The sequence below is a fragment of the Balaenoptera physalus genome, assembly GCF_965194825.1.
Source record: "Balaenoptera physalus genome assembly, chromosome: 12".
Taxonomy (NCBI): domain Eukaryota; kingdom Metazoa; phylum Chordata; class Mammalia; order Artiodactyla; family Balaenopteridae; genus Balaenoptera; species Balaenoptera physalus.
The window spans coordinates 87,790,071-87,815,649 of record NC_138897.1 but is presented as its reverse complement, the minus strand read 5'-3'; the positions used below and the strand labels follow the sequence as shown (position 1 = coordinate 87,815,649).

General features: G+C 47.8%; 1 protein-coding gene across 5 annotated transcripts in view; it reads left to right on the top strand.

Annotated features, from left to right (window-relative positions):
• Nucleotides 1-25,579, top strand: part of CUX2 (cut like homeobox 2) — a 267,749-nt gene that overhangs the window by 121,720 nt on the left and 120,450 nt on the right. The window lies entirely within an intron of this gene.

Here is a 25,579-nt window from a genome sequence, read left to right as displayed (position 1 = left end):
CAGCAACAAAATTTCCCTTTAAGTGGTGCCAGTGGGTTTCCCCAAGATGATAGGGCCAGTCCATCAGAAATATTAAGTAAATATAGAGGGAATTTTCATTTTTTTTGGAAGTCAAAAATCTTCAAACATCAGCAGTTTCCTATGGTTCAATCTAAAACAAAGTATGAGGGGGAAATGTTGCATTTCTAGAAAATTCTGCTGCAGCATGAGGACTAGGAGTTGTAACATAGTCTAAATTGTCTCTGAAAGCAGCTTCCCCCACACACACGGAAGCTGATGAGGGGGCCGTACAGGGATGCAGCATCTTAGAATCAGTCTATAATGCAATCAATTTTGTATATCCCTGGTGAAACAGCAACATTTATTTAACGTCTTTTATAGAGCAGCTGAGTTTTATCACAAATCACATTCCATTTCTATTCAGCTGGGACTCCTTGAAGGCTAAAATGCACTTACTTTTCTCGGAGGAAATTTACCAATTCCTCAATAAAGACCCATTTGCCTCTGTATGTAAAATTGACACATTTATTGAATATTAAACATTTAAGGTTTTCCCCCCAGCTCCCCCACCCCTCACCCACACCTTTTTCCACTTTTCCACAAAGCTTTGCCGTCATTAGGGGGACTTCCTCAAAGTGGTAAGAAATGCGTTTTTATGTGCAGAAACAGCCCACATTTATATTCTGGTCTTTCTTATCCCTGGGAAATGGTCAAGTTACGTCATAAATTTGTAGAGTGAAATCCAATGCCTCCGAGTGGCCTCTTTAAGCCACGTGCTTTCCCCGTCCCTTTGTGGTGGGCTTGGCAGTCTTGGTCACAAGGCAATATGTGTTGGGTTTGCGACAAAAGTTTTTTGTCCGCACTTGTAACATTTGTGGAAGGCAGGGGCAGCCTCCAGACAATAAATTGTGCTAATTAGCATGAGGGCCTATTAATAAAGCGCGTTTTCTTTCATCCTGTTCCTGAATGGTCGGGGACATCAGTTAAAGTGTGCACTTGCGACAATATCTTTTCACTGCTGGTTGCAGTGTTTTTATGTAAAAAAAAAAATGAACAGGGGGTTGGGCAACTTATGGAACATGTTTTTGTGTCGTTAACATGAGAGAGGGCTGAACTGTTGAACTTAGGTCTCCAGTGTTGGGTCCGGGTTTTCTAACCAATTCTAAATCAAAGCGGTGGGGGAAGGAGGGAGCTGTGCTTCACCTTAAGAGAACTGTTGAGTTTGAGGAGTAGCTTTCTAATGAGCTTTGCGATCAGACAGACTCCGGTTCAAATCCTGTCTTCCCTCCTTTACAGGCTTTGTGACCTCAGACAAGTGATTGATTTTACCTCTTTGAGCCTCAAGCAGGGTTAAATGAGATAATCCATGGAAGGTTCCAGAAGGAACCTCAAACTTCATTGAGATTCTCCTGAGGACTTTATCCAGTGTCAGGTTTGGACAGGAAAAGAAAGGTCATTGTGCCTAGCCCCCCGTTCCAGGCTTTGTTGTCTTTCCACAAAGCCCACCAGTTGACTAGTTTACTCTTGGGCACATCTGGGGTCAAGGATCTCACTTCTGACCATCAAGGCTGTCTGCCTTTTGTTAACCTGAAACCTGTTCACGTGTAACTTCCTTTGCCCACACAGATCTGAGCTCCTCTCCTGTTCTTCAAATATGTGACAACTCCCCCTCTCCCTGAGTCTTCTGTACTCCAGGGTAAATGTCTCCAGCTCTTTGCAGATCTGGATTCCTCAGCCTCACACAATATTGACATTTTGGACTGGATAATTCTGTTGGGGGACTGTCCTGTACATCATATGATGTTTAGCCATATCACTTGCCTCTTTCCACTACATACCAGTGGCACCCCCCAGTTGTGACAATTCAAAAGTATCTCTCCACATTACCAAATGTTCCCCAGAGGGCAGAATCACCCCCAATTGAGAACCACTGTTCAAGAGTTTGGGTCCTCCCCATCCTGGCTCCTTCAGCCACACGTGACACCTCACCTGAGAAGCTTCCACATCCTTTCATTTTTGTCCCCTCTGGCATGCCAGCATCCCTGTGGCTTATGCCTCTGGAATGATTTGGGCCCGTTGGGAGCAGGGCCCACATTTACCTGGCACAAACTGGACCTGCCGAGATCCTGAGAAACCAAAATAAAATTGCCCATTTTTCTTTCTGTAGCTTTCTCTGGAAAAGGCAGACACCACCAGGACTGGAAGGTGGCTGGGACTTCCTTGTTGGAATCTCTGTTTTGAGAACAGGAATGATGAGGTCTGAACATCTGTAGCTTTCATCTGAACAGGTAGAGCTAACTTTGCAGAGCAGGAGGCTTCTGACTGGGGCTGGATCCAGCTGTGGGTTAACACTCTGCCTTTGCCACTGACTGAGTGACTATACCTCTCTGAGCCTCAGTTTTCTCATCTGTGTAGTGGGGATAAAAATAGCGACTGCTCAGAGGGTTGTTGCCATGATTTCAAAGAATCAACCCATGCAAAGTGTCCGGCATATAGTAATCAACAAGTAAATTATAGCTACTACTTTGTGATACTGTTGTTGTTTGCAGATAAGATACACACATCCAAAGTATGAGAGTAATTCACCCAAGGTCAACTAGCAGGTCAGTGTAAAAACATTGGGTTGAGCATCTTTTTTCTTGGAAATCCCGGGGTTTTTGCAAAGGTCTGTTTGTGCATACAGAGGAAGAGATTCAGAGATGATCCATTTTATGTGATTCTCACCCCATTAACAGCCCGCAGGTTTGCCAGAATATCCTCTTTTCACTTTCATTTTAAAAACCAGCCAGTGTAATAAATCTTGTCCCGAAAAATCTCGGCAGCACATCTTGGCTGGAGTGTATGATAAATCTAATATACTGTGGCTTCTCTGTATGAGAGATCCCTGTGCAGATTTGTATTTTTGGCGGACAGCCCCATGGCCTGGCAGGATTATAGTTTGCTCTCGGTTTGACAAGTTCAGTCCTCTGACTGGGTCGTCTTTGTTCCACAGCTTCCTTGGCTTAAGACATGACCCTGTCCCTTCTTAATCTTTCTTTACTTTTTCCTCCCCCACAAATCCATAGACTTAGCTACTTCCTCCCCACATTTAAAACAGGGAATGTGGCTTAGAACTAAGAGTGAATTTGAAGGAGACACGGTTGGAATGGGGGAGGGGAATGCCACTGGAAACTCAGCAGGTACCTGGGTTCTTTTCATGGGGTGTTGGGCACCCTGTGGTTCTGCCGCACGTGGACTGTGTCACTTCGGGAGACCCTGGGAGGGCAAGAATCCCCATCTTGATCATTCAACAAATATTTCTTAAGCACCTACCATGTGGCCAGGTATAAGGAAGTGAACAAAACAGAGTTGGGGTTCAATGGGAGAAGCAGACAATTTATAAGATGGTCACTTGAAATGAAGCTGAATTATTGATGCCTGTGCCGAGGGCTCTGATTGGGAAATGCAGGGCCTCTGGGAGCACCAAGGGATGGTCCTGAAGGAGGGACGTCTTAGAGCTCAGTGGAGGCTCAGGGAAGGAGCCCAGACTCTGAGGCAGGGAAGGACAGCAAGGTTGTCACTGACCAGCACAGGGCCAGGGGAAGCTGGGAGGGAGGCTGGGCAAGGACTATGCAAGACCCTGTGGAGTCTTCCTGCTCAGAGCTGTGGGCAGCCAATCAGGGGAGTTTGGAAGGAACAGTTAATTTTAAAGGCTTCTCCAGCTACTGCACAGAGGATAGACTGGATGGGGCCACGGTGGAACCTGAGAGCCTCCTGAAGAGCCACAGACTCCCCTCCTCACCTCAGAGCCCCAGAGGGAGCCCATTGAGGCCCCTGGGAGGCCAGAAAGAGCCCCCAAAGGCTTCAAGGACTTTGGAGGGGGTTCCAGTCCCAGCTCCACCCCTATCGATCAGCTTAAGTCACTTCTCTCTGAGCCTCAGTTTCCTCACCGGTAAAATGGAAGTAATAACAATACCCACCTGGGTATTATAAAGCTAAATCAAGAGAATGCATATAAAGTGCACAGAGCAGGGAATGGTTTCTGGCACTCAGTAAGCACTCAAGAAATGTTGATTATTAATTCTGCGTACTAGCTGTATGACCCCAGGAAAACTAACTTTATTTCTTTGGGCCTCAGTTTCCTAATCAGCAAAATGGGGATAATAAGTATACTATCGGACTAAACAAGTTAGAATAGTGGCTGGCACAGAGTTTGGGCTGATAGATTAGTTGTTACTACTATTAAAATCATCGTTGTTGTTTTTACTACTCTCTTTCCTGTGGTTCTGTGTATTACGTGGTTGATCGTCAGGTGCCCAGGGGTGGTTTTCATCCTGGTTCTGAATCCCACCACGTTAGCTGTGCCTCACCCAACCGTTCCCCTCCATCCTGTGTGTTCACCTTCCAGACCCTCTCTTGGACCCCACTATGCCTCAGACAGAATTCCAGCCCCCAGAGTCCCCCGGCCCCAGCATAGGTCTGCCACCTACTCATCCAGTTGTGCCACGACCTTCTGCTTCAGTGACCTTCCTCTACTCGGACAGCGAGCTCATCCAAATAAAGGGGGTCCTCAGGAACCCTCATCCTCACTCAATGAACAGGGCCTTTTCTGTGCCTGGCATCATCTCTTCCCCCTCATAGCAGACCCTGGAGGGTGGGTATCTTCAGCCCCATTTGACAGATGGCAAAGCGGGGGCACAGAGTGCAACGGGCAGTGCTCATGATCTTTCTGGTACTCGCAGGCTGCTCTTCACTGCAGAAGCATTCACTCCCCTCCTTTTTCCTTCCACTGCTATCATGGAGGCCAAAATGCCATCTTCCACTACACCCCTCCTCCAGTTCATGACATGAGCAGACCCTTTTAAAGGGAGGGAAATGAATCTCGTGAACCTTTGAGAATCACTTCTCTCAGCCCAGAGTCTGCAGACCTCTGCCAAAGAAGCCTTGACATATGCACATTCGAGTCTTGGGCTCTGAGATTAACTTTCAGCTGCCAGCTATCCCTGAGAATTTGGGCCTTCACAACAGGCCAAGTAATAACTTCTTTGGATTTGTGTCAATGTGGAAATATCAAAGGATAGGTTTGAGGGACCCCCAGTTTGGAAAATGCTGCCTTTGGCTGGCATATTCCCGGCTGGCATATTCCAGAATTTTCTTCATCCCTGTCTTATCGGTTCCAGCACAAAGGACCTGTGAGGGTCTGATGGGATTGAGGCCTCCCAGGTCTCTCCTCTCCTGGACCTTTCAGGCCACAGCTGAGGCGGCCTCATGCCTGGGTCCCGGGGAAAACTTGAGACCTCACCAGGACCCCGAGGTTACCCCCTCTCATTGAAGGGAGAAGGGCAGTGGGCGAGTCTCCTCCATGTTATTGAGGGAAGAAATATGGCCTAGAAATCTATCTGTAAAAATAATCTCCCTGGCTCCTCCTTTATGGGTGAGGGAAAGTGCTTAAAATGCTTAGAGGGAATAAACAGCTTTTAATGAAGTTACATTGCCACATAATGGGTATCATAAAATTGCCTTCATACTACAGGGTCCCAGGATGGCATTTATTATCGACTGTGCCGGAATAGTCTTTGCAGAGCTCTGGCAGCTGCAGAGAGAAGAATGCAAAAGTCTCCTTAAATTACCTGATTGAAATAACCAGTGGAATATTCCGTGGGCCTGCTGCGTGCCAGGGAAGCCGCCTTTAGGGTGGTCTGTCAGAGGCGGTTTGCACATTCTGAAGAACACAGGAGTTTCATTGCAGCAAAACAGATGTTCATCTTGTTTCTCTATTGGCTGTTTGATGAGAAATTTATTGCTCTTCCGCTGGGCAGGAGCCCCTCTCGGCTGTGGAGTCTATTAGGCAAGCCAGCAGCTGGCGGGAAGCCAAGGTGAGGCTGTTTTGATGAAACCCATGAAAAGCCTTGGCTTGGAGGCGCCGGTAATAATGCACTGGCTAGACTCTCCTGATTGGGCGATTGATTGGCCTGATTTGATTTATTGATCAATACCCTCAAATTTGGCGTCTGAGAAGCTGCACTAATCTTTAACTGTTGTGAACATCTCTACCTGCTGGAGAATTAGACCCTGATAAGGAATGTATGAAAGAAATCGGGGCTTATCTTAATCACATACCGGGCCCCAGCACTGCCCGCACCAGCGAGGGCCCCAGTGCACTGCACCCCATTGCCAGGCAGGCCGGCGCAGATCTATAAATTGATGGAATTCAAAGCCTCCAGCATCGATTACCGTTATAACAAACAGTGGTGCACAGAATGTCTGATTATTTTTAGACAAAGATTCTGTTCTCTCAGCAGCAATTTTGCTGAGGCTGTCACTGTGTCAGATGTCTACTGTTGATTGCAATTAGATGCAATACAAAAAAAAATTCAACTATCTGTATCCTTAGTCTTATTTCCAGTTATTAAATCTCTCTCTTTGTTTGCCGTTTCCTCATGATATCTACAGCTGGATGAAATATTTGGTTGGCAGGAGAAATCCTTGTAATTCAGCAGGGGTGCAATGGCCCACTGGCTCACCGGATTATGTCTGATGGGACACGCATAATCTTGTGAGGAGGGGAGTTGAATGGGGGGCGTTTGTGGACGTCTGTGTAAAAGTGTGAAGGGTGAGGGCTTGATGCAAAGATGTTTCAGGGCAGGGTGTGGGGAACAAAACCAATCTCCAAAACCCTCTGCCTGTGAATGCCTGTGTTTTCAGTCTTCTTGTTTTCTTCCACATCCAGCAGGACCTAATCAGGGATGTGCCCCTGTTGATGGGCAGGCGGGGGTGGGAGGTGGAGTAGGGTTGGGGGAGTGGAGGAGGTTATCCAAGCAACCGAGCTCAAAGGTTGGCGCCACTTGAAATAATTAATTCCTCCAAACAGAGACCGCACTTGGGAACCCTTCCGCACTCAATCATACTTGAAGAGCAGGCTCCAGGTAATTGTGGGTATGAACAAATTAGGCATTCCCTTTTACATGTGGCCCGGCAGCCAGCATCCTGACGTTGGGCGCGTGCATCCATCATCTTGGCGCTCTCCAGTGATCTCTAGTCTCAGAGCCATTAGCCCCAGCGTCCTTGATGGTGGAACAGCTATAAACTTGAGACCGTCCACGGGGTGGCTGAGACCGACCATTTATTATGCATTGGGAGGGAGACAAAGGCTCAGGTGACAGAGCCAAGGCCTCCTGCTTTCCAGAAGCCAGCTCTGCTTGGAATTGGCAACTGCCAGCTAATTTTAGAACGATCAGAGTGGAGGATGGAGATGGAGGTGGTGGCAGCTTTGACTTTGGCATCAGCCAAGAAGGTCCTGTGGGGATCAGAAGGCTGGCATTGGTCACCACAGCAAAAGTGGGCAAGGGACTTGGCCCCTGATCCCACCCAGGGGCAGACATTCAAATGCCCCTGCAAGGATGCTCTGGGGGAGCTAGTGGAGGTGACTCCAAGCTCCTCCGTGGCAGGGAAAGAAGTCAGTCCTGTTCAGTAATTATCAGGATAACACCTGCCATTTGTTCACCACCGACTGACCATATCCTGTGCCAAGAACTTCCAGATGCACCTTCCTCCTTTAAGCTGCCCAGTTACCTTGGGAGGTTGGTAATAATTATACCTATTTGAGAGATGCAGAAACTGAGGCTCACAGACATTGAGTGGCTTGACCAAGGTCACACAGCTAAGAGATGTGTGAGGCTGGAAGTCAAGTTTAGGTTGGTTTCTGGAGCCTGGGCTCTTAACATCAATGGAGAGCACTCAACAGATATTTATATCTGTTGAGTGAATGAATAAATGAGTGGATGGATGGATGGGTGGATGGACATACACCTCCAGTGGGGACTCACCTGGGCTCCTCGGTAGCCAAGAATGGCAGGGCCAGGTCATCTCTCCAGGGGATAAATAGAGAAATTTCAATGACCTCCATGGGCAGGCCTGATGTTTGGGCCTCCAGGGCTGCCGGTGGCAGCTCCCGCTTCGTTTTTATGGGCATAGAGCTGTGCTCAGGCTCCAGTCCTCTCAGTTAGAGGAGCCAGTTTGAGGTCACTAGGAAACTTCCAGGCAAGGAACACTCAGGGTTGCAGGGTCTGGCCAAAGGGAGAAGCAATAATGGGGTCTCAGGAGGCAGGGTGAGCTCATTGGTGACCTGGCTGAGAGCCAGACAGCCTTGGGCCAGGATAGCATGGTGGTTGAGTTTGAACCGTGAAGTTGAGTAGACCTTGGTTTGAATCCCAGGGTCATCACATTCTTAGCTCTGCGTGACCTTGGATAAGCAATTGAACCTCTCTGGGCCTCAATTTCCCAGTCTGCAGATAGCTACTGATAATAGTACCTCTCTCTCAAGGCGACCGTGAGGATGAAGTGAGGTGATATGCGTCAGCCCATACACTGTACCTGGCACAGGCTGTATGGCAGCAATGATCATTGGTCTAAGGCTTTCAGGGACACCCACACCCCCAGTGAACATTTGTGACTAACAAGGTCATTTGGCTCAAGGAGAATTGCAGGCCAGGGAAAGAGGTGTCAGATGACCTCTCTGAAATCACAGAGCAAGTCCCCAGCACATTTGACATCTTCCTTGTCATCCTCTTCTGGAAACACTCCAGCTGTGCGTGTCCCTTCTCCTTTTCCCTTTCCCATCCCCGCTGTCCTGATCCTGTGATAAAAGTGTGGCTGGTAGTCTCAGCATGGCTGTGGGGAGAAGCGATCCCTCATGTGGCTGGTGGGAGCAACAATCAATGCAGCCCCTTCGGAGGACAAGCTGGCAGCATCTATCACACAGGTGTGCCCGCACTGTGACTCGGCCCTTCTTCATCGCAGAACTTGTTCTTTAGATGCACCCACACAGGGGCAACCAAGAGGAAGCCCTCAGTGTGTTGGTGCAGCATCAGTAGTAATAACCAAGCCTGGAAATAACCTAAGTGTCCATGAGTGAGGGATCAGATACATAAAATAAATTATCTCCACACAGAAAAATACCCCATGGCTGTAAAAAAGAAGACAGATACTCTTTATGATAAAAGGAGAAAGCAAAATAAATTCAGTGAAAATGGCAGGTTGCAGAACATGGTATGTAGCATGCTGTATCTGAGTAAAGCAAAAGATGAGATAGATTATGCTTACATATTTGCTTGAATATGAATGGAATATCTTTGAAAGGACACAGAATAATGGTGGAGAAAGAAGACGTTTTAACATTAAATCTTTCTGTGCTAATGCAGTTTTTATCATATGTATGTATTACTTTCGTAGTGTAAAAAATTTACTATTTAAAAATGCTGGTAGATGGAAGAACTTGGATTCTTGGAAATCAGATTTGGGAGCAGATATTGGCTCTGTTACTTACTAAAATAAGCTGATCTTAGATAAGCAATAGTAACTCTCTGTGCCTCAGTTTTCTTGTCTGTAAAATGGTGACAAATGGACGGTAACAAGTGTTGGCAAGATTGTGCACATAAATGATAACCTGGTCTGTGCCACCCATGGTTATTAGTGGTTATCGTGACCAGTGTGAGGCTGAAAGGAGGCACTGTTTATGGCATTGCTGGGCCCAGAGCCCTCCATGGCAGTGCCCAGGATGTCAGTGGCTCCCTGAGCCCTGCAAGGGAGGGCAGGGGGCCTCTTACACTCAGTAATGCCCTTGAACTCATTAGCCTGCAAGGCTCAATAGTGGATCCCTCTCCAGAGGCCTGGCTCCCGATGGTCACAGCTTCTGTAATGGGGCCTGGTCACCAGCTCAGCCCAGAGAGGAGGGACAGAGTGGGGGGTTTAGTGTTACCTGCCTGCCGGCCCGTGTCTACTCCACAGCGCCCATCCTGGCTGCTGTCCGTGATGTCGGGGCAGTTAAGGAGCTGTGTATTCCCTCTCTCCCTCTCCCTGTCTCTGAATTTCTCTCTCATTTCCTCTGTGTCTCTTTTCCCTCTTGGTTCTTCTTCTCCTCCCTTTCCCTTTCTTTCTCATTCTGTCTCTGTCTTTTCTCTCTTGTCCTCTTATTTGTCCCTCCCTACATCAGCTAAGAGTTGCTACTGTCACCATGAAGGGCCTAGCCAGGTAACGCTTACGGGGACTGACTATGTGCAGTGGGCTGGTGCCGAGGGTAAAGGGAAGGCAGGTGGCAGACCCAGGCCCTGCCTTCCGGGCGGTGGACGTTCCAGTTGAGACCTAGATGCATAGAAAGTGTCATGAGGGCCCTGATGGGGAAGACGAGGTGCTGTTAGACCATCGTTTCAGAGAGGCTTCGGCGAGCCTGAGCAGTGACTGGGGCTCCTGGAAGCAGTGACACTGAAGCTGAGACCCAGAGCATGAGTTAGGTAGTGGGGCCGAGAGAGGAAGGGAGTGTTCCAGGCAGAGGGAATGGCATGAGCAAAGGTCTTGTGGCTGGACAGGACCAAGTGAACTGAGCAAATCCCAGCCAGGCCCAAATTCACTGTAAGAGAGGCGGGGACTCCGTGGAGTGGGCCTCATGGCTGTGTAGAGTTAGGAGATGGAATTCGGAGCCAGAGTCCCTGGATTTGCCTCCCAGCCCCAACACATGCCAACTGTGTGATCTTGGGCAACCTTGCCCTCTCTGGGCCTGTTTTCTCCTCTGTAAAGTGGCGATCGTGATCGTGTGTACCAGCAGGTCACTGAGAGGTATACATGCATTAATATGCATAAATGTGCTTAGAACATGCTGGGCACAGAGCCTGAGCTATCTAGGTGTTCACTCGTGTTTTACTCTTGGTAATGTTATCTGTGCTCCCTGCTTCCTGCTGTGGATGTTTTCAGTGCCCTTGGCTAGGAATTCATATTCACACAACAGGCAGCAGGATTCTGTGAAAACTGCGTCAGACCCCATGCTTCCTTTGCTTGCCAGGCCTCCTCAGTCACGGCAGGCATGTTCCTGCTGCCTCAGGGCCTTTGCACTTGCTGTTCCCACTCAGTAAAAGGCTCTTCCCCCAGATGATCACATGGCTTGACTCTCCAGCCTCTTTAGGGCTTTGCCAATAAGTCACCTTTCCTATGAGATGTCTCCTGGCCACTCCATTGAAATTGCAGCTTACCCCCCAACACCCCCCTTATTTTCTTCCCTGCTTTATTCTCTCTCTCCCTGTCTTCAAACTTAAATGCATTTCAATGGCTCCCATTGCTCTTAAGGTAGAGATCTGGGTGGGAATTGGGATGCCTTAGGGCTCACCAGCCTGGGTGCCCCCAATTCTGAGAGGAACCCCCCAGGTTGATGGTACCTGGAGTTGGCCTTGTCTGTGCAAGACAGGCTGGGGTGGGTCATTTGAGGCATCAGTCTTCTACACAATGTCTGCACTGGGCTTTGGCTGTAAGCAGCTTCCACGGCCCCCTCTCCATGTGACTAAGGACTGGATTGCTTCCTCACTACTGGGCTCAACCTGCAGAGGTCCATCCCAGAGGTGGGGGATGACAGTGATAAGAGTGGGCCTGGCATCCTGGCTGTGTGACCTGGTATAAGTCACACACCCTCTCTGAGTCTTCTTTAGCCGACACTATAAAATGAATAGAGTCACATCCACCTGGCAGGCATTAATTGGTGCTGCCTCCTGGAAGCCTTCATAGGCCCTGCTGATGGCTTTGGCCACGTGCTTCCCTGATGCCCAAGCTCCCACCCACAATGCTACTGAGCTTTTTTCAGAGAAGTGGTAGAGGCTTGTGACTAAATGCTTGGATGCTGGAACCAGGCTACCCGGGTTCAAATCCCAGCACTGCCTCTCACTTGCTGTGTGCTCTTAGGTAAGTAACTTGACCTCTCTGTGCTTTAGCTTCCTTGTGTATGAACAGGGAAATAATATCACCCTATAGAGCTGAGGATTAAATGAAAAAAGTGCCTGGCACTGAGTAGGTGTTTGGTGGAATGAGTGAGTGTTGTCAGAGTTCAACGGTGTAACTCAGGTCTCCTCAGGGGCCTCCAGCTGGCAGTGCTCTAATTCTGTCATTCCTTCCTGTTTACTAGCTGGAATGTATCTTTTGAGAGAAACTTCTCTGCTGTTTGGCCACTCTGGGGTGCAGATTGCAGGAAAGGCAAAAATGCAAGTTTGATTCTTCCCTTTTATTTATCAAATTTTAAAGCAACGAGTTGGTTCCCCAGCATGCTCCAATGTGACCAGTGAAGGGGTTTTTTTTGTTTTTGTTTTTGGTGTTATTATAAACTCCTGCTATTATTAATCCATCCCCTTTGATGGATTTCAGTCCATCGAAATTACTTTCCTTCTTGATCCTCAGATTGTCCCACCTCTAGCCCTTGGAATGCTTCGAGTTAGCCCTGGGGGTCTTGACAGTTTCCTCATCTGCCATGAGGGAATCACAGTCGATTTTCACAGTTTCCGTGAAGTAGGTGTGCAGGACAGGTGTTGGCAACGTTGGCAGTCATCCCACCCTCTGAGGCAGCCCACTGTTTCCAGGGCTGAGCCCTTGGGGGTGGCTGGAGCCTCTGAAAGTCATTTCCAGTCCTTCTCAGAAGGCCTAGGTGACCCCCAGATCTTTCACTGAGCCCCGCCACTGGCCACATCACCCCACTTCCCAGGGCAAAGCTGCCCCTGGCTCAGGTTGGCTGAGGGGCATAGGTCCAACAGCACTGGGTGGGCACAGCTGCCAGTCACCCCACAACCTGAAAGCTATTGATCTAGTATTTTCACTGAGTATTTTTAAACTTGGCATTGGTCGCATTTTCCTATGTCCCTCAAGGACATATTTTCAAAACCTTAGGTGGGCCAGTCAGACTGTGGCACAGCCATTAAAATCAATGACAACTGAACATCAAGAGGTGCCTGGGAATGCTTGGTAAATATGTCTTTGAGTGCTTGAGCCCCTCTCTTCCCTTATTCCTTCAAGTATTTATTGAGCACCTACTGTGTACATATTTCTTAATGGATATTCTACCTCACTAAATAGGTTACTAACACAAAGTATCCACAACGTCAAAAATAAAGAGTGGGTGAGAAGTGGTGGAGGAAGAAGAGGACTGTGGAATATGGGGAGGAGAAGCAGTGGGAGGGAAGGCCAGCTCTTTTCCTTCTGCCCAAGGAGACAGGCACGGTGTATGCCAGGTGCTGCCACAGGCGAAGGCCAGGACAGGTATGGACCCTGCCATCAGTGTTGAGCAGAGGGGATGGCAAGACACAAGCAAACAGAGGCATATCAAGAGTGCCGTGAAGGAAGCCAGCAGGGACCAAGCGAGAATAAGAACAAGGTCCCATTTAGGCCTGATGGTCAGGGAAAGCCTGAAGGAGCAGTGATTGGAAAACCTAGAGGAAGAGAGGTCCAGGCAAGGGGAACAGCAGATGCAAAGGACCTGAGGTAGTCTAATGCTTGGCCAGTGAAAGGCAGAGTGGCTGGAACACAGAGAGCAAGAGACGTGAGGGCAGAGAGGTGGGCAGGGCCAGATCACACCGGCCCTGGGCAGAATCTGAGACCCCAGCCTCCAGAGCAGTGGGAAGTCACTGCAGAGTTTTCAGTGTGGGAATAATGGGATCTGATTCATGTTTGTGAAAGCACCCCCGGGTGCTGTGGCAGAACTGATCATAGGGAAGGAGGGACAGAGGAAGACCCATGACTGACTACTGCAGCAGTCCAAGCAAGCAGTGATGGGGGCTTGGTGGCAGCAGAAATGGCAAGACATGGGCAGATTCAAGAGTATTTTGGATGGAAGGAAAATAGCCGATCCTCCCTCCTCCTGCCTCTCCCTCTCCCTCCCTCCCCCGCCGAACATCCATTCAGACAAGTGCACAGATTGTAAGGGTGCAGCTCCATGACTCGCCACAACTGAACATACCCATAGAACCGGCACTGAGATCAAGAAACAGAACATCCCCAGCCACCCAGAAGCATCTCTTGTACGGCTTCCATTGCCCTCCAGATGCAACCACTCTCCTGACTTCTGATTTGCATGGGTTTGTTTTGTCTGTTTTCGTACCTTGTATAAATGGGGGATCATACAGTGTGTACTCTGCTGCATCTGGCTTCTTTTGCTCAACATTACTTTTATAAGATTTATCAATATTGTTTGCTGTTGAAGTTTATTCATGCTCCTGGCTGTAATGTAGTATTCCATTGGGTGAATATATTGCATGTTTATCCTTTCTACTGTTAATGGGCATTTGGGTAGTTTCCAGTTTGGAGCTGTTATGAATAGTGCTTCTATGAACACTGCAGACCAGTTCTTCTCAAACTTTAAGGTACTCATGAATCACCTCAAGATCTTGTTACAGTACAGACCCCCAGTTCAGTAGGTCTGACGGGACGGGGGCAGCAGAAGGGGTGGGGGGTCCTGAGTTTTTGCATCTGTTTCAAGTTCTCAGGTGAAGCCAATGCTGCTGGTCTGTGACCATGCTTTGAATAGTGAGGCTCTATTTTGGTGAACATATTTCTCTGGGGTAGGTGCCCAGGAGTCAAATTGCTGGTCATAGGGCAGTGTATGTTTAACTTTAGTAGACACTGCCAAGTAGTTTTCCCAGATATCAGTTGACACCCCACCAGTAGTCTATGAGAGGTCCGGTGCCCCACATCCTTGCCGACACTTGGTACTGTCTTTCATTTCAGCCATTCTGGTGGGTATGTAGAAGTATCTCCTAGTTTAAATTTGCCTTTCCCTTATGACAGTGAGGTTGAGCATCTTCTCATGTGCTCGTTGGTATTAGGATCTCCTCTTTGGGGAGGGGCTGGTTCAAGTCTCTTGCCCATTTTTCTGTTAGGTCATTTCTCCTTTTCTCAATGAGGTTTTAGGAGTTCTGGATTCTGGACACAATCCTTTATGAGGTAAATTGCACAAAGCTTCTCCCACTCTGTAGCTTAGCCTATTCACTCTTATTTCACCTGTTTTTTGGGGGGGGCCGTTTTTTCCCCATGGGAATGTACTTTCTTTTCTTTTTTTTTTTTAACATCTTTATTGGAGTATAATTGCTTTACAATGGTGTGTTAGTTTCTGCTTTATATCAAAGTGAATCAGTTATACATATACATATGTTTCCATATCTCTTCCCTCTTGCATCTCCCTCCCTCCCACCCTCCCTATCCCACCCCTCTAGGTGGTCACAAAGCACCGAGCTGATCTCCCTGTGCTATGCGGTTGCTTCCCACTAGCTATCTATTTTACATTTGGTAGTGTATATATGTCCATGCCACTCTCTCACTTTGTCACCGCTTACCCTTCCCCCTCCCCATATCCTCAAGTCCATTCTCTAGTAGGTCTGTGTCTTTATTCCCGTCTTACCCCTAGGTTCTTCATGACTTTTTTTTTTCTTAGATTCCATATATATGTGTTAGCATACGGTATTTGTTTTTCTCTTTCTGACTTACTTCACTCTGTATGACAGACTCTAGGTCCATCCACCTCACTACAAATACCTCCATTTCGTTTCTTTTTATGGCTGAGTAATATTCCATTGTATATATGTGCCACATCTTCTTTATCCATTCATCTGTTGATGGACACTTAGGTTGCTTCCATGTCCTGGCTATTGTAAATAGAGCTGCAATGAACATTGTGGTACATGACTCTTTTTGAATTATGGTTTTCTTAGGGTATATGCCCAGTAGTGGGATTGCTGGGTCATATGGTAGTTCTATTTTTAGTTTTGTAAGGAACCTCCATACTGTTCTCCATAGTGGCTGTATCAATTTACATTCCCACCAACAGTGCAAGAGTGTTCCCTTTTCTCCACACCCTCTCCAGCATTTATTGTTTCTAGATTTTTTGATGATGGCCATTCTGACCAGTGTGAGATGATATCTCATGGTAGTTTTGATTTGCATTTCTCTAATGATTAGTGATGTTGAGCATTCTTTCATGTGTTTGTTGGCAATCTGTATATCTTCTTTGGAGAAATGTCTATTTAGGTCTTCTGCCCATTTTTGGATTGGGTTGTTTGTTTTTTTGTTATTGAGCTACATGAGCTGCTTGTAAATTTTGGAGATTAATCCTTTGTCAGTTGCTTCATTTGCAAATATTTTCTCCTATTCTGAGGGTTGTCTTTTGGTCTTGTTTATGGTTTCCTTTGCTGTGCAAAAGCTTTTAAGTTTCATTAGGTCCCATTTGTTTATTTTTGTTTTTATTTCCATTTCTCTAGGAGGTGGGTCAAAAAGGATCTTGCTGTGATTTATGTCATAGAGTGTTCTGTCACCTGTTCTTTTTAATTCAACAGTTATCGCTTAGAAATGCAGGGGATAAAGACAGAGATTCCCACTTGGCCCGTCATAGTCAACTTAGAGTGTCACAGGAAGGATCGTCCCTTGAGCTTCTTGTTCATTTACACATTCACACTCTTGTCACTGAGCTTCCTAGGTCAGGGGTCTCCCCATGTTCATGGTGGACATTCCTCCACCACTGCCCCTCCCCACGACCCCAACTGCTCAAGCCAGGGCGTCCACTTAACCCTGACATTCCTTTGACATCTTTCCCCCTCTGATGTTTTTGACCACTAGATTAGTTCGTCTTTCTTGGACATCCAGAGAGCTGCCTGGCATTATTAGCAGATCCACAGATCCCTTGTATCTTCACAAAGACACACCTCTGAGGGTGGTTGATCCCAGGCCCGCAGCCTGGCGGAGTGGAGGCAGTAGAGAGGGAGGCGAGCTGCCTGTGTCCATGTGCATCTCTGTGGGAGCCTGAATTAATTCTCCATCTGCTTCACTCCTGCACTCACAGCACCTCCACAGCCCAGCACCCCAGCTTTTAATCAAACACGTGCCTTGTGAGAGAACACACGGTGGAATTTTCCAGAAGCTACAGGATGTGTGATGATGTCATCATTCTGACAGCTAATGGAGTGTGTGCCTGTATATGCTTGTGCTTTAAAAATTTCTCAGTTTTAATTTTGATCACGGTAAATATCGATTGCTATAACCTATGTAGACAAAGCTCTTTGAGGGCCTCAGTCATTTTTAAATGTATACAAGGGTCCTGAGACAACAAAAGTTGGAGAACTGCTGTGTTAAATGACAAAATGAATGAGTGAATAAATGAAGGAGGTGTGTGCTAAGGAGTTTGGACTTGGCTTACCGTTAAGGGATGGTGGTTGGAGTACAGCATCCTAGTGGCTGGGTGGAGAAGGGATTAGAGGGAGGGAAGAGAGATGCAGGAGTCCAGGAGAGAGGTGGGTATGGGATTACCCAGGACCCTGACCATTGCCTCCAAGTACCCTTTGACCCAGCACAAGCATCCCAGGCATAGCCAACAACTGACTGCTCCAAGGTGTTTTCTACAGTGGAACAATTTGAAATAATTAGAACTTTACAAAATGTCTTTAAACACTCTGGTAATGGGCATAAGAAAACACTTGTGAAGTGTAATCAGTTATTAGCAGCTGATCAATTATCTTCATGGATAGCTGTTGAGGGGGGAGAGGAGAAGCAATAAGAAGCCCCTTGATTAACTAATTTGAATATCTTTGGAGAACAAATTCCAAGATTTCTTTCTATTTTCTCTCTTGCTATTGTAACAGCGCACATCTGCTGGGTAAAGGCGGGATGCAAATGGTAATGAGCACTCTGCTGTGAACAGGCTCCTTGTTTGGGATCCTGGGAGGAAGGAACTGGAGGTGTGGGGGGCAGCGAGCCAGCCAGGCCTGGGGACCTCATGCTGGCTAGAGGGCAGTCAGCTCTGCCCCTCTCCTTAGGTTCTGGGGGCTGGGAGAGCTGACTCCAGTGGGCAGCGGGCACAGGCGGGTGGCACCCATCTGGGAAGCAGCACACATCCTCCTGAAGACCTTCTAGGACCAGCTTGGCTGGGGCAGTCCCAGGATGGAGTGACCAGTGAGCAGAAACCTACATTCTGGAGGCTGCTGTCAGCCTCCCCAACCTCTCTGGGGACAGGTTTGTAAGAGGTGGGGGTAATGAACTGGAATGTTAAGGACCCCTCTTCTCCAGGGGTCTCAGATTCCACAGGATGTCATGGACATGTCATACCATTGGCCACCCAGCTTGCTTTAACCACGAGGAAATTGTGAGGCTCTGGAGCCAGACTCCTGGCTGGAATCCAGCCCTGCCACCGCAGCTGTGTGACCTTGGGCAAATGACTTAACCTCTCTGTACCTCGATGTACTCCTCTGTAAAAAGGAAATAATAACAGCACCCGCCTCACAGTGTTGTTTTAGCACGGGGCCAGGCACGTCATTAAGTGCACTGTAGATGTAAGCCATCGTTGTTATTATTATTCTCTTCATCCCTGGTAATTAACAGGCTAGACTGGAGTTTGCAAACTGGCAGGCCAGGGTCCAAATCCCCCAGTAAATCTGTTTTGTTTGGCACAGACTGTGTTGTTAAATTTTTTTCTGAATTTGTTGCCAACAATTAAAAATCAGGAGATTTTCAAATTAAAAATCTGGATTTGGGCTTTTCTGTAGAATCAAACCCTCCGACCCACTGAGCCCACAATCCTCTGTGGCACCAATCAGCCAGAGCTGAGTATAGCTGCCCCCTTTCTCTGGGACACTTGTTTCCCATTTGTTATGCCCCCAGCCCTTCATTTCTTGATATCACCCTGGCCCGCACCTGTAAGCCCTGTGAAGTCTGCTGGGAACAGGTCAGCCTCTTCCCTGATGTAGGTGCTTGAAGCACATTGAATGAACGTGCATTCAGGTGAGTTTGACTTAATGGGGCAGGTCCATTTTGAGAAGACCCTCAACACCTAGTGGTCCTGCTACAGAGAGCACAGCAAACTCCACCCTTGGTGTGTCTGCCCTTTGGGTCCCCCCTTCCCATGTCCCCCCAATTCCTAAAGAAAGTCCTGTTCTCTACTGTTCCCCCTCTCCCCTCACCCCTTCTGTCCTTTCCTCTTCATCCCTCTACATGAGATGTTCTGGTGACCCACACACAGGGAAATGCCCACCCTGAGCAGCCAATCTGAGGCCTGAGGCACCAGAGGAAACCACATTCTGTCCCATGGTCTGTAGCTGCGGTTACTGGTCCACGTCCATCTCAATCAGACAAGACCTTTAGTTTAAAGCTGTTCAAAAAAAGCATCTGAGACCACCTTTAAAATTCCTCCCTCCTCCTGCCCAACAACTTTTTTTCCCTCCCCTGACTGTTCCACTGCTTAAAAATGGCTTAACCAATTTGGGTTATTTTTAGAAAAATGCCTGGCATGTTGGCTGACAACCTGTATTCTAAGTTTCAACCTGATACAGAAAAGACAGAGTTTATAAACCCCTAGGGGAAAAAAAAGAAACACACAAAACAGTGCTTTAGAATAGAAATCAAATAAAACTGACCATGAGTCCCAGCCAACGGAGTGTCAGGTGGCACAAGGAACGGGCACCAGCCACCAGCTTGAGGTTTCAGGGGCACAGCTTGGAGTCTGTTCTTCTGAGCTCCCTCCAGCATCACTGGGCGAATTGGATGCAGCGTCCTGTGGACTGTGAGAGGCAGGACGGACAGACCCAGGTTGGAACCCTGGGTTCACCACGCTGTATCCTTACGCCAGGCAAGTACCTTCTCTGAGCCCTCAGGTTTGCCATTTGTAATATGGGGATACTCATAACCACTTCAGGTAAAATGCTGATCACAGAGCCTGATACCCAGTGACTTGTCCATAAATGTTCCTTATTGGCATGATGGTCCAATGCAAAGATGAAGAGGGCTCTGAAAGGAAAGTTAGCATGAGCTTTATGATTTTACAAGGCAGCTGAACGTAGCTTTCCCCACCTCCTGATTTCTTTTCACTTTTTTTAAAGCAGCTTTATTGAGGTATAATTTATGTACAATAGAATTTACCTATTATACATGTACCCAACAGTGATTTTTATTTATTTATTTAAAAGTATTTGTTTTATTTATTTATTTATTTATGGCTGTGTTGGGTCTTCGTTTCTGTGCAAGGGCTTTCTCTAGTTGTGGCAAGCAGGGGCCACTCTTCATCGCGGTGCGTGGGCCTTTCACTATCGCGGCCTCTCTTGTTGCGGAGCACAGGCTCCAGACGCGCAGGCTCAGTAATTGTGGCTCACGGGCCTAGTTGCTCCGTGGCATGTGGGATCTTCCCAGACCAGGGCTCGAACCCGTGTCCCCTGCATTGGCAGGCAGATTCTCAACCACTGCGCCACCAGGGAAGCCCAACAGTGATTTTTAGTATTTATGGAGCTGTGCAATTATCACCACAGTCCAAATTTAGAGCATTTCCATCGCCCTAAAAAGATCTTCCTGATCGCACTCCTAGCCCCAGGACTTCATGAATCTACTTTCTATATCTATAGATTTGCCTTTTCTGGTCATTTCATATAAATGGGATCATACAGTATGTGGTCTTTTGTGTTGACTTCTTTCATTTAGTATTATGTTTCTAAGGCTCATCCATGTTGTAACAGGTATGAGTATTTTGCTCTTTTTTTTTGGTAAATAATATTCCATTGTATAGATGGACCACATTTTGCTTATCCATTCACCAGTTGACGGACATATAGATTGTTTCCTCTTTCTGGCTATTGTGAATAGTGCTGCTCTGAACATGCATGTACAAGTCTTTGTGTGAACACACACTTTCAAGTCTCTTGGGTAGAGGAGTGGAATTGCTGGGTTGTAAAGCAAACTTATGTTTAACTTTTTAAGAAACTGCCAAACTGTCTTCCAAAGTGACTGTACCACTTTACATTCCCACCAGCAGTGTATGGGCATTCCAACTGCTCCACATCCTCACCAGCATTTAGTCGTGTCTTCTGGAGATTTGAGTATGCATTTTTGGTCCTGAGTTTCAATCAGGGTTTGGACTGGGAATTCTGGGAGCCGTTGGAGCTTGAAGAGATGAATGGCAGGTGGGGGCATGGGACTCATGAGACAAAACCGCACATCTTAGATGTTCTAAAGTTAGTGCTGTCCAATAGAACTTTCTATGATAATGTAAATGATGTATATCTGAACTGTCCAATATGGTAGCCCCTAGCACCTGCGGCTATTGAGCACTTGAAATATGGCTTGTGAGACTGAGGAACTGAATTTGTAATTGTATTTCATTTAAATTCAGTTAGAGGTACTAAATTTAAAGAACCTCACAAGGCAAGTGGGTACCATATTGGACAGTGCAGTACTTGGAAGTTCAAGATCACTGCTCAGTATGTTCTAGGTCCTCAATGAACCTTTCCAAGGATTGATCAGAGTTCAACTCTTTTATTCATACCTGGCTGGGATAAGCTAGGGCTTCGGGGCTGCATGTGTCCTGGAATATTGCACCTAGATAGTACATAGTGTCTCAGGACCAAGAGGGAAGCACCAGAAGTTGTGCTGTGGATTTAGGTCAAGGTATACTATAGGGTCAGGAGAAGAGCATGGATGGGCTCTGGAGCCAGGAGTGCCCAGGTTCAAATCCCAGCCCTGTCACTTACTATGTCTGTGATCTAGGACAGGTGACCTGTCCTCTCTGAGCCTGTTTCCTCAACCAAAAAAATGGAGTAGTTACATGACTCTTGAAGGACTCTTGTAAGGCTCAGAGAAGAATGATCGTAAATCCCCTAGCATGGTGTCTGCCTCTTAGTATGGGCAAAAAAGTATCTCCTTCCTTTATTGTTATCTTTATTGTTGTTGTTATTCTGTCCAGTCCCCAGGGCTGTATAAATGCCATGTAAAAACCCTGACTCCACACCTTCGTCCGTGAAAGATAAGGTGCTAGACTGTCAGTACCACACGGGCAGTGACCTTGTCTACTGCAGCCACTGCTGGATCTTCAGCGACTGGAACAGTGCCTGGCACAGAGTAGGCTCTCAAATGCATGTTTGATGAATGAATGAAGCAGTGAATGCCATCGGCATGTTGATGAGCAGGATGTAAGCAACATGAGGTTTCCTGTAAAGAACAACAGACACACTCCTTTAGAAAGTGCGGTTTGAAAATAACATCAGGTTCAATGTCAGCAGTGACCTGTTTTGTGTGAGGGCAGAGATGGCTTCCCCGTCCTTGAACAAGTGCTTCATCTCGACAGGAACGTGCTGCAGCATGGGCTGGTCTGCAGTCTCCGGAGGTGGGTGTGGAATGGATGAGCACCGGCTGGGTCAGCCAGGTCGACCCACCTCCCACCACCTGCCCTGATCCGATCTGCCTGAAGGGACCCCACTGCTGCGGTTTGCACAGTGAAAATACAGCTTTAAAATGTGAATGAATTTTCATCCAAGTAATTCTCCCAGGCCCTAAAATATCAGGACGTGCTAACATGTCAGGCGTCAGTGCACCCTCCCAGGGGTGGTGGGAGAACACCCCAAACGGCCTTTGGGGGTGGGGGGAACACGCTAGTTCCACCTCATTAATCCTGAATTTTCTCCCACTCTTGCTTTTCTCTTCTCTTTCCTCCTTATTCTCACTCTTTCCTTCCTCTAAGCCCCAAAGTAAGATATTTCCATTCTTAAGGAATTGTTATTTTTGTTTTATTTGTGCGAAGCATTTCTGGCTATCAAAGTCTCTTCATATTCATTATATTCATTTGATGTGCAAAGAAACTCAGTGAAGCGAATACTCATTCAAAAAGTGTCTATTAAGCTTCCCTCTACACCAGGCATAGGCCCAGGTGCTGGAAATACAGAGAACAAAAGAGACACAAGTCCTGCCCTCCTGGAGCTTTTAGTTTTAGTTTGTCTTTGCAAATGCTGGTGAACGCTCTGTGAAAAAGGAGCAAGGAGGGGATGGATCACTTTAGAGTTTGGGATGAGGGCAGGGAGGACCCCACTGAGGAGGTGCCGGAGTTAGGGGGATGGGAAGGGATCACAGGTAAAGGGAGCTGCCCAGGCAAGTGCCCTGAGGGCCGGGAGAGATGCTGCCGTGCTGGAGGATAGAAGCCGTCGGAGGGGCTGGAGTGCATTGAGCTGAGGAAACATGTCAGCCCACCTAAAACTGGAACCTTGAGTGGTGGCCACACCCTGTAGACCCCGGTGCGGGGGAGTCTGGGTTCCACTCTAAGCCCATGGCAAATAAATCATGGAAGAGTTTCAAGCCAGGGAGAGGCAAGAGCTGATTCACGTTTTAAACAGCACACTCCAGCAGCTGCCTGGAAATTGGACTGTAGCAGGTAAGGGCGGGAGCTGGGAGGCAAGGAAAGAGGCCCCGGAAATAGTCCAGGCGAGGGACGATGGCAGCTTGGACGAAGGCGGCGGCAGGGGCGGTTATTATTTCTGGACAGTTAGAGATATTGAAGAGTGAGACGTGCCTGAGATTCATTTAGTATTATTATTATCCTCATGCTACAGGTGGGGAAACTGAGGCCCAGAGAAGTGCAGTGACGTGGCCAGATCAGAGCTAGCAAGCGTAACAGGGAAGATTTGAACCCACGGCTGCAGAGCTGCTACCATCCCAGTGATCTGCAGTGTTCCTCGGTACTTCTAGGTAGCTCAGCTTGGTGTCCAACCCCCATCCCTAGCTGAGATGATGCTCACAAGCATCATACCCATTTTGCAGATCAGGAAATTGAGGCTCAGGCATTAGGATCTCCCAGCTAGAGAGTGGCAGGATCAGGATTCGAACCCAGCCCGCATTCCTAAGTCTTCATCTAGGCCCAATGCTGGGAATATGAGTATCCTCTGTCCTGGGCCTCTTTAGGCCCTGGAGAAAGAAAGTCCCTGGTCTAGGATAGGCCAGTCTGTCATTCTCAAGTTTTCTCTTAGTCAATAAGTACAGTAAAAATTCAATTCTGTACAGACTGTCTGTGTGTCTGTAGATAGGGGGAAGTTCTGTTAATGCCTCCAAATACAGAGATGAAAGTCTCCCTGGGTCTGGGGAGAGAGCATTTGGAGAGAAAGGTCTCATCTGTGTTGTTTTGGGACATGGCCTTTTGTGGTTTGGGGGAGAGGAAAGGACATCCCCTTCTTAAAAATTTTTTTTTATAATTTATTTTTTAATTTTTGGCTGCCTTGGGTCTTCGGTGCAGTGCACGGGCTTCTCAGTGCGGTGGCTTCTCTTGTTGCAGAGCACAGGCTCTAGGCGCGGGCTTCAGTAGTTGTGGTACACGGGCTCAGTAGTTGTGGCTCGTGGGCTCTAGAGCGCAGGCTCAGTAGTTGTGGCACACAGGCTTAGTTGCTGCGCGGCACATGGGATCTTCCTGGATCAGGACTCGAACCCATGTCCCCTGCATTGGCAGGTGGATTCTCAACCACTTGACCACCAGGGAAGTCCCCCTTTTGCAGAAAGGATTAGTGTCTTGTCCCTGAACTTTCCTGGTTGGGTCAGTGCCTGGCCATGTAGCATTCCTGCCCATCACTTTATTTACTGTGCCAAGAAGGCAGTCGGGGGTCCTGGGTGCAGTTTCAGGTAATTAAAGTTGGCTCCATGAGAATTTCACATTATGTGGATGATAAACATTTTAATAAAATATAGGTAGATAAAAAGAGATGTTGATTCAAAAGTAAAATGTAGTCTTTCCTCTTCCTCTCCCTCCTCCCTTCCCTCCCTTTCACTGGAAGTGGAAGAATTGTATATCATGGACCTTATGCAGCTTGATGTGAAATAAGACCCGCACCCTGGATGGGAAGCAGCCAATTAGACTTTTTATCAAGGTGTTGGGGACACACTGGGACAAAGGACTCAGTCATGGGGTTGTCTGATTAGTAGGAGGCTCATAGGGACCCTCAGGTGACCCTGCCTGGGCAACCCCCATTCAATCTGGGACTCCCTCCTGGAGATGGCGTCACTCAAGCAAATGTCTTCTAACCCTAAAAAGAACAGTCGCGGCATGTGAGTCGCAGCCAAATTAGGACTGGTTTTAAAGGAGTACCCCTGCAGGTTAGGAACAACAGCAGAAATGGGGGGCATTTAGTTTGAACTCTGGCTCCCTTTTCCTCCTTGTCACCCGTACAAAATATTTTTCTTTAAAAAATATTGTCTTCATACTTACAAACTAGACTCCCCAGAGCACTTATTAAACACTAATTCCTCCCATTTGTTTAGGGAGAAATTGTATCTACAAATTTCTTTAGGTCCTCTCAGTACCCCCTCAGACATCCTGGGCCTCATTTAACCAATAAAACAGTGGGCAGTGGGAGGTCTGTCACTTGCCAAAGTCAACAGCAAATTAGGGGACAAGCGATGGAGGGCCCAAGGACTCCTGGTGTGAAGCCCTCCTTAGTGTGCCCAGCTGCCCCTCATTTGAGGGCCTCCTCTCTCCATCTTGCCCTCAGCCTCCTCTGGCTGATCCTCCCAGTTGCCAAATGGCATTAATTCCTTCCCATTGGGCCCCTAAAATCCATCACCTCTCTCTTCTTCCTGTTGCCCTCACCTTCCTGCCTGTGAGGCTTCCCAGAGCTGCCTGAAGCAAGTGCCCCTCTTCTGCTCAACAGTCCTCTGTGGCTCCCAGTTCCTTCTTGCCTTGGCCTCATGGCTTTCCAACCCCAATCCCCATGAGTCCCTAATACACATCTAGGTGGTCAGCCACTCCCCAGCACAGCCCGGGTTTTCCACCCTCCTCGCCCTTGCCCATGGGTCCTTCCTCCTCCGATGCCTTCCCCCAGGTGCCCGGTGCCCATATTCTTTTGTTAGCTGCAGCTCTCTCCCTGTGCGCTTTCCCCAGGACACCGCATGAGCACTTGTGTGACCGTTGTCTCCCACCACTGAGGTCCACGAGGCTCCTAGACCCCCACCTAACACCACCAGGAGCTTCCTTCCCCACCTGGATTGTGTGCCTTAGCCCTGTACACCAGTAAATTTTTCCACAGCT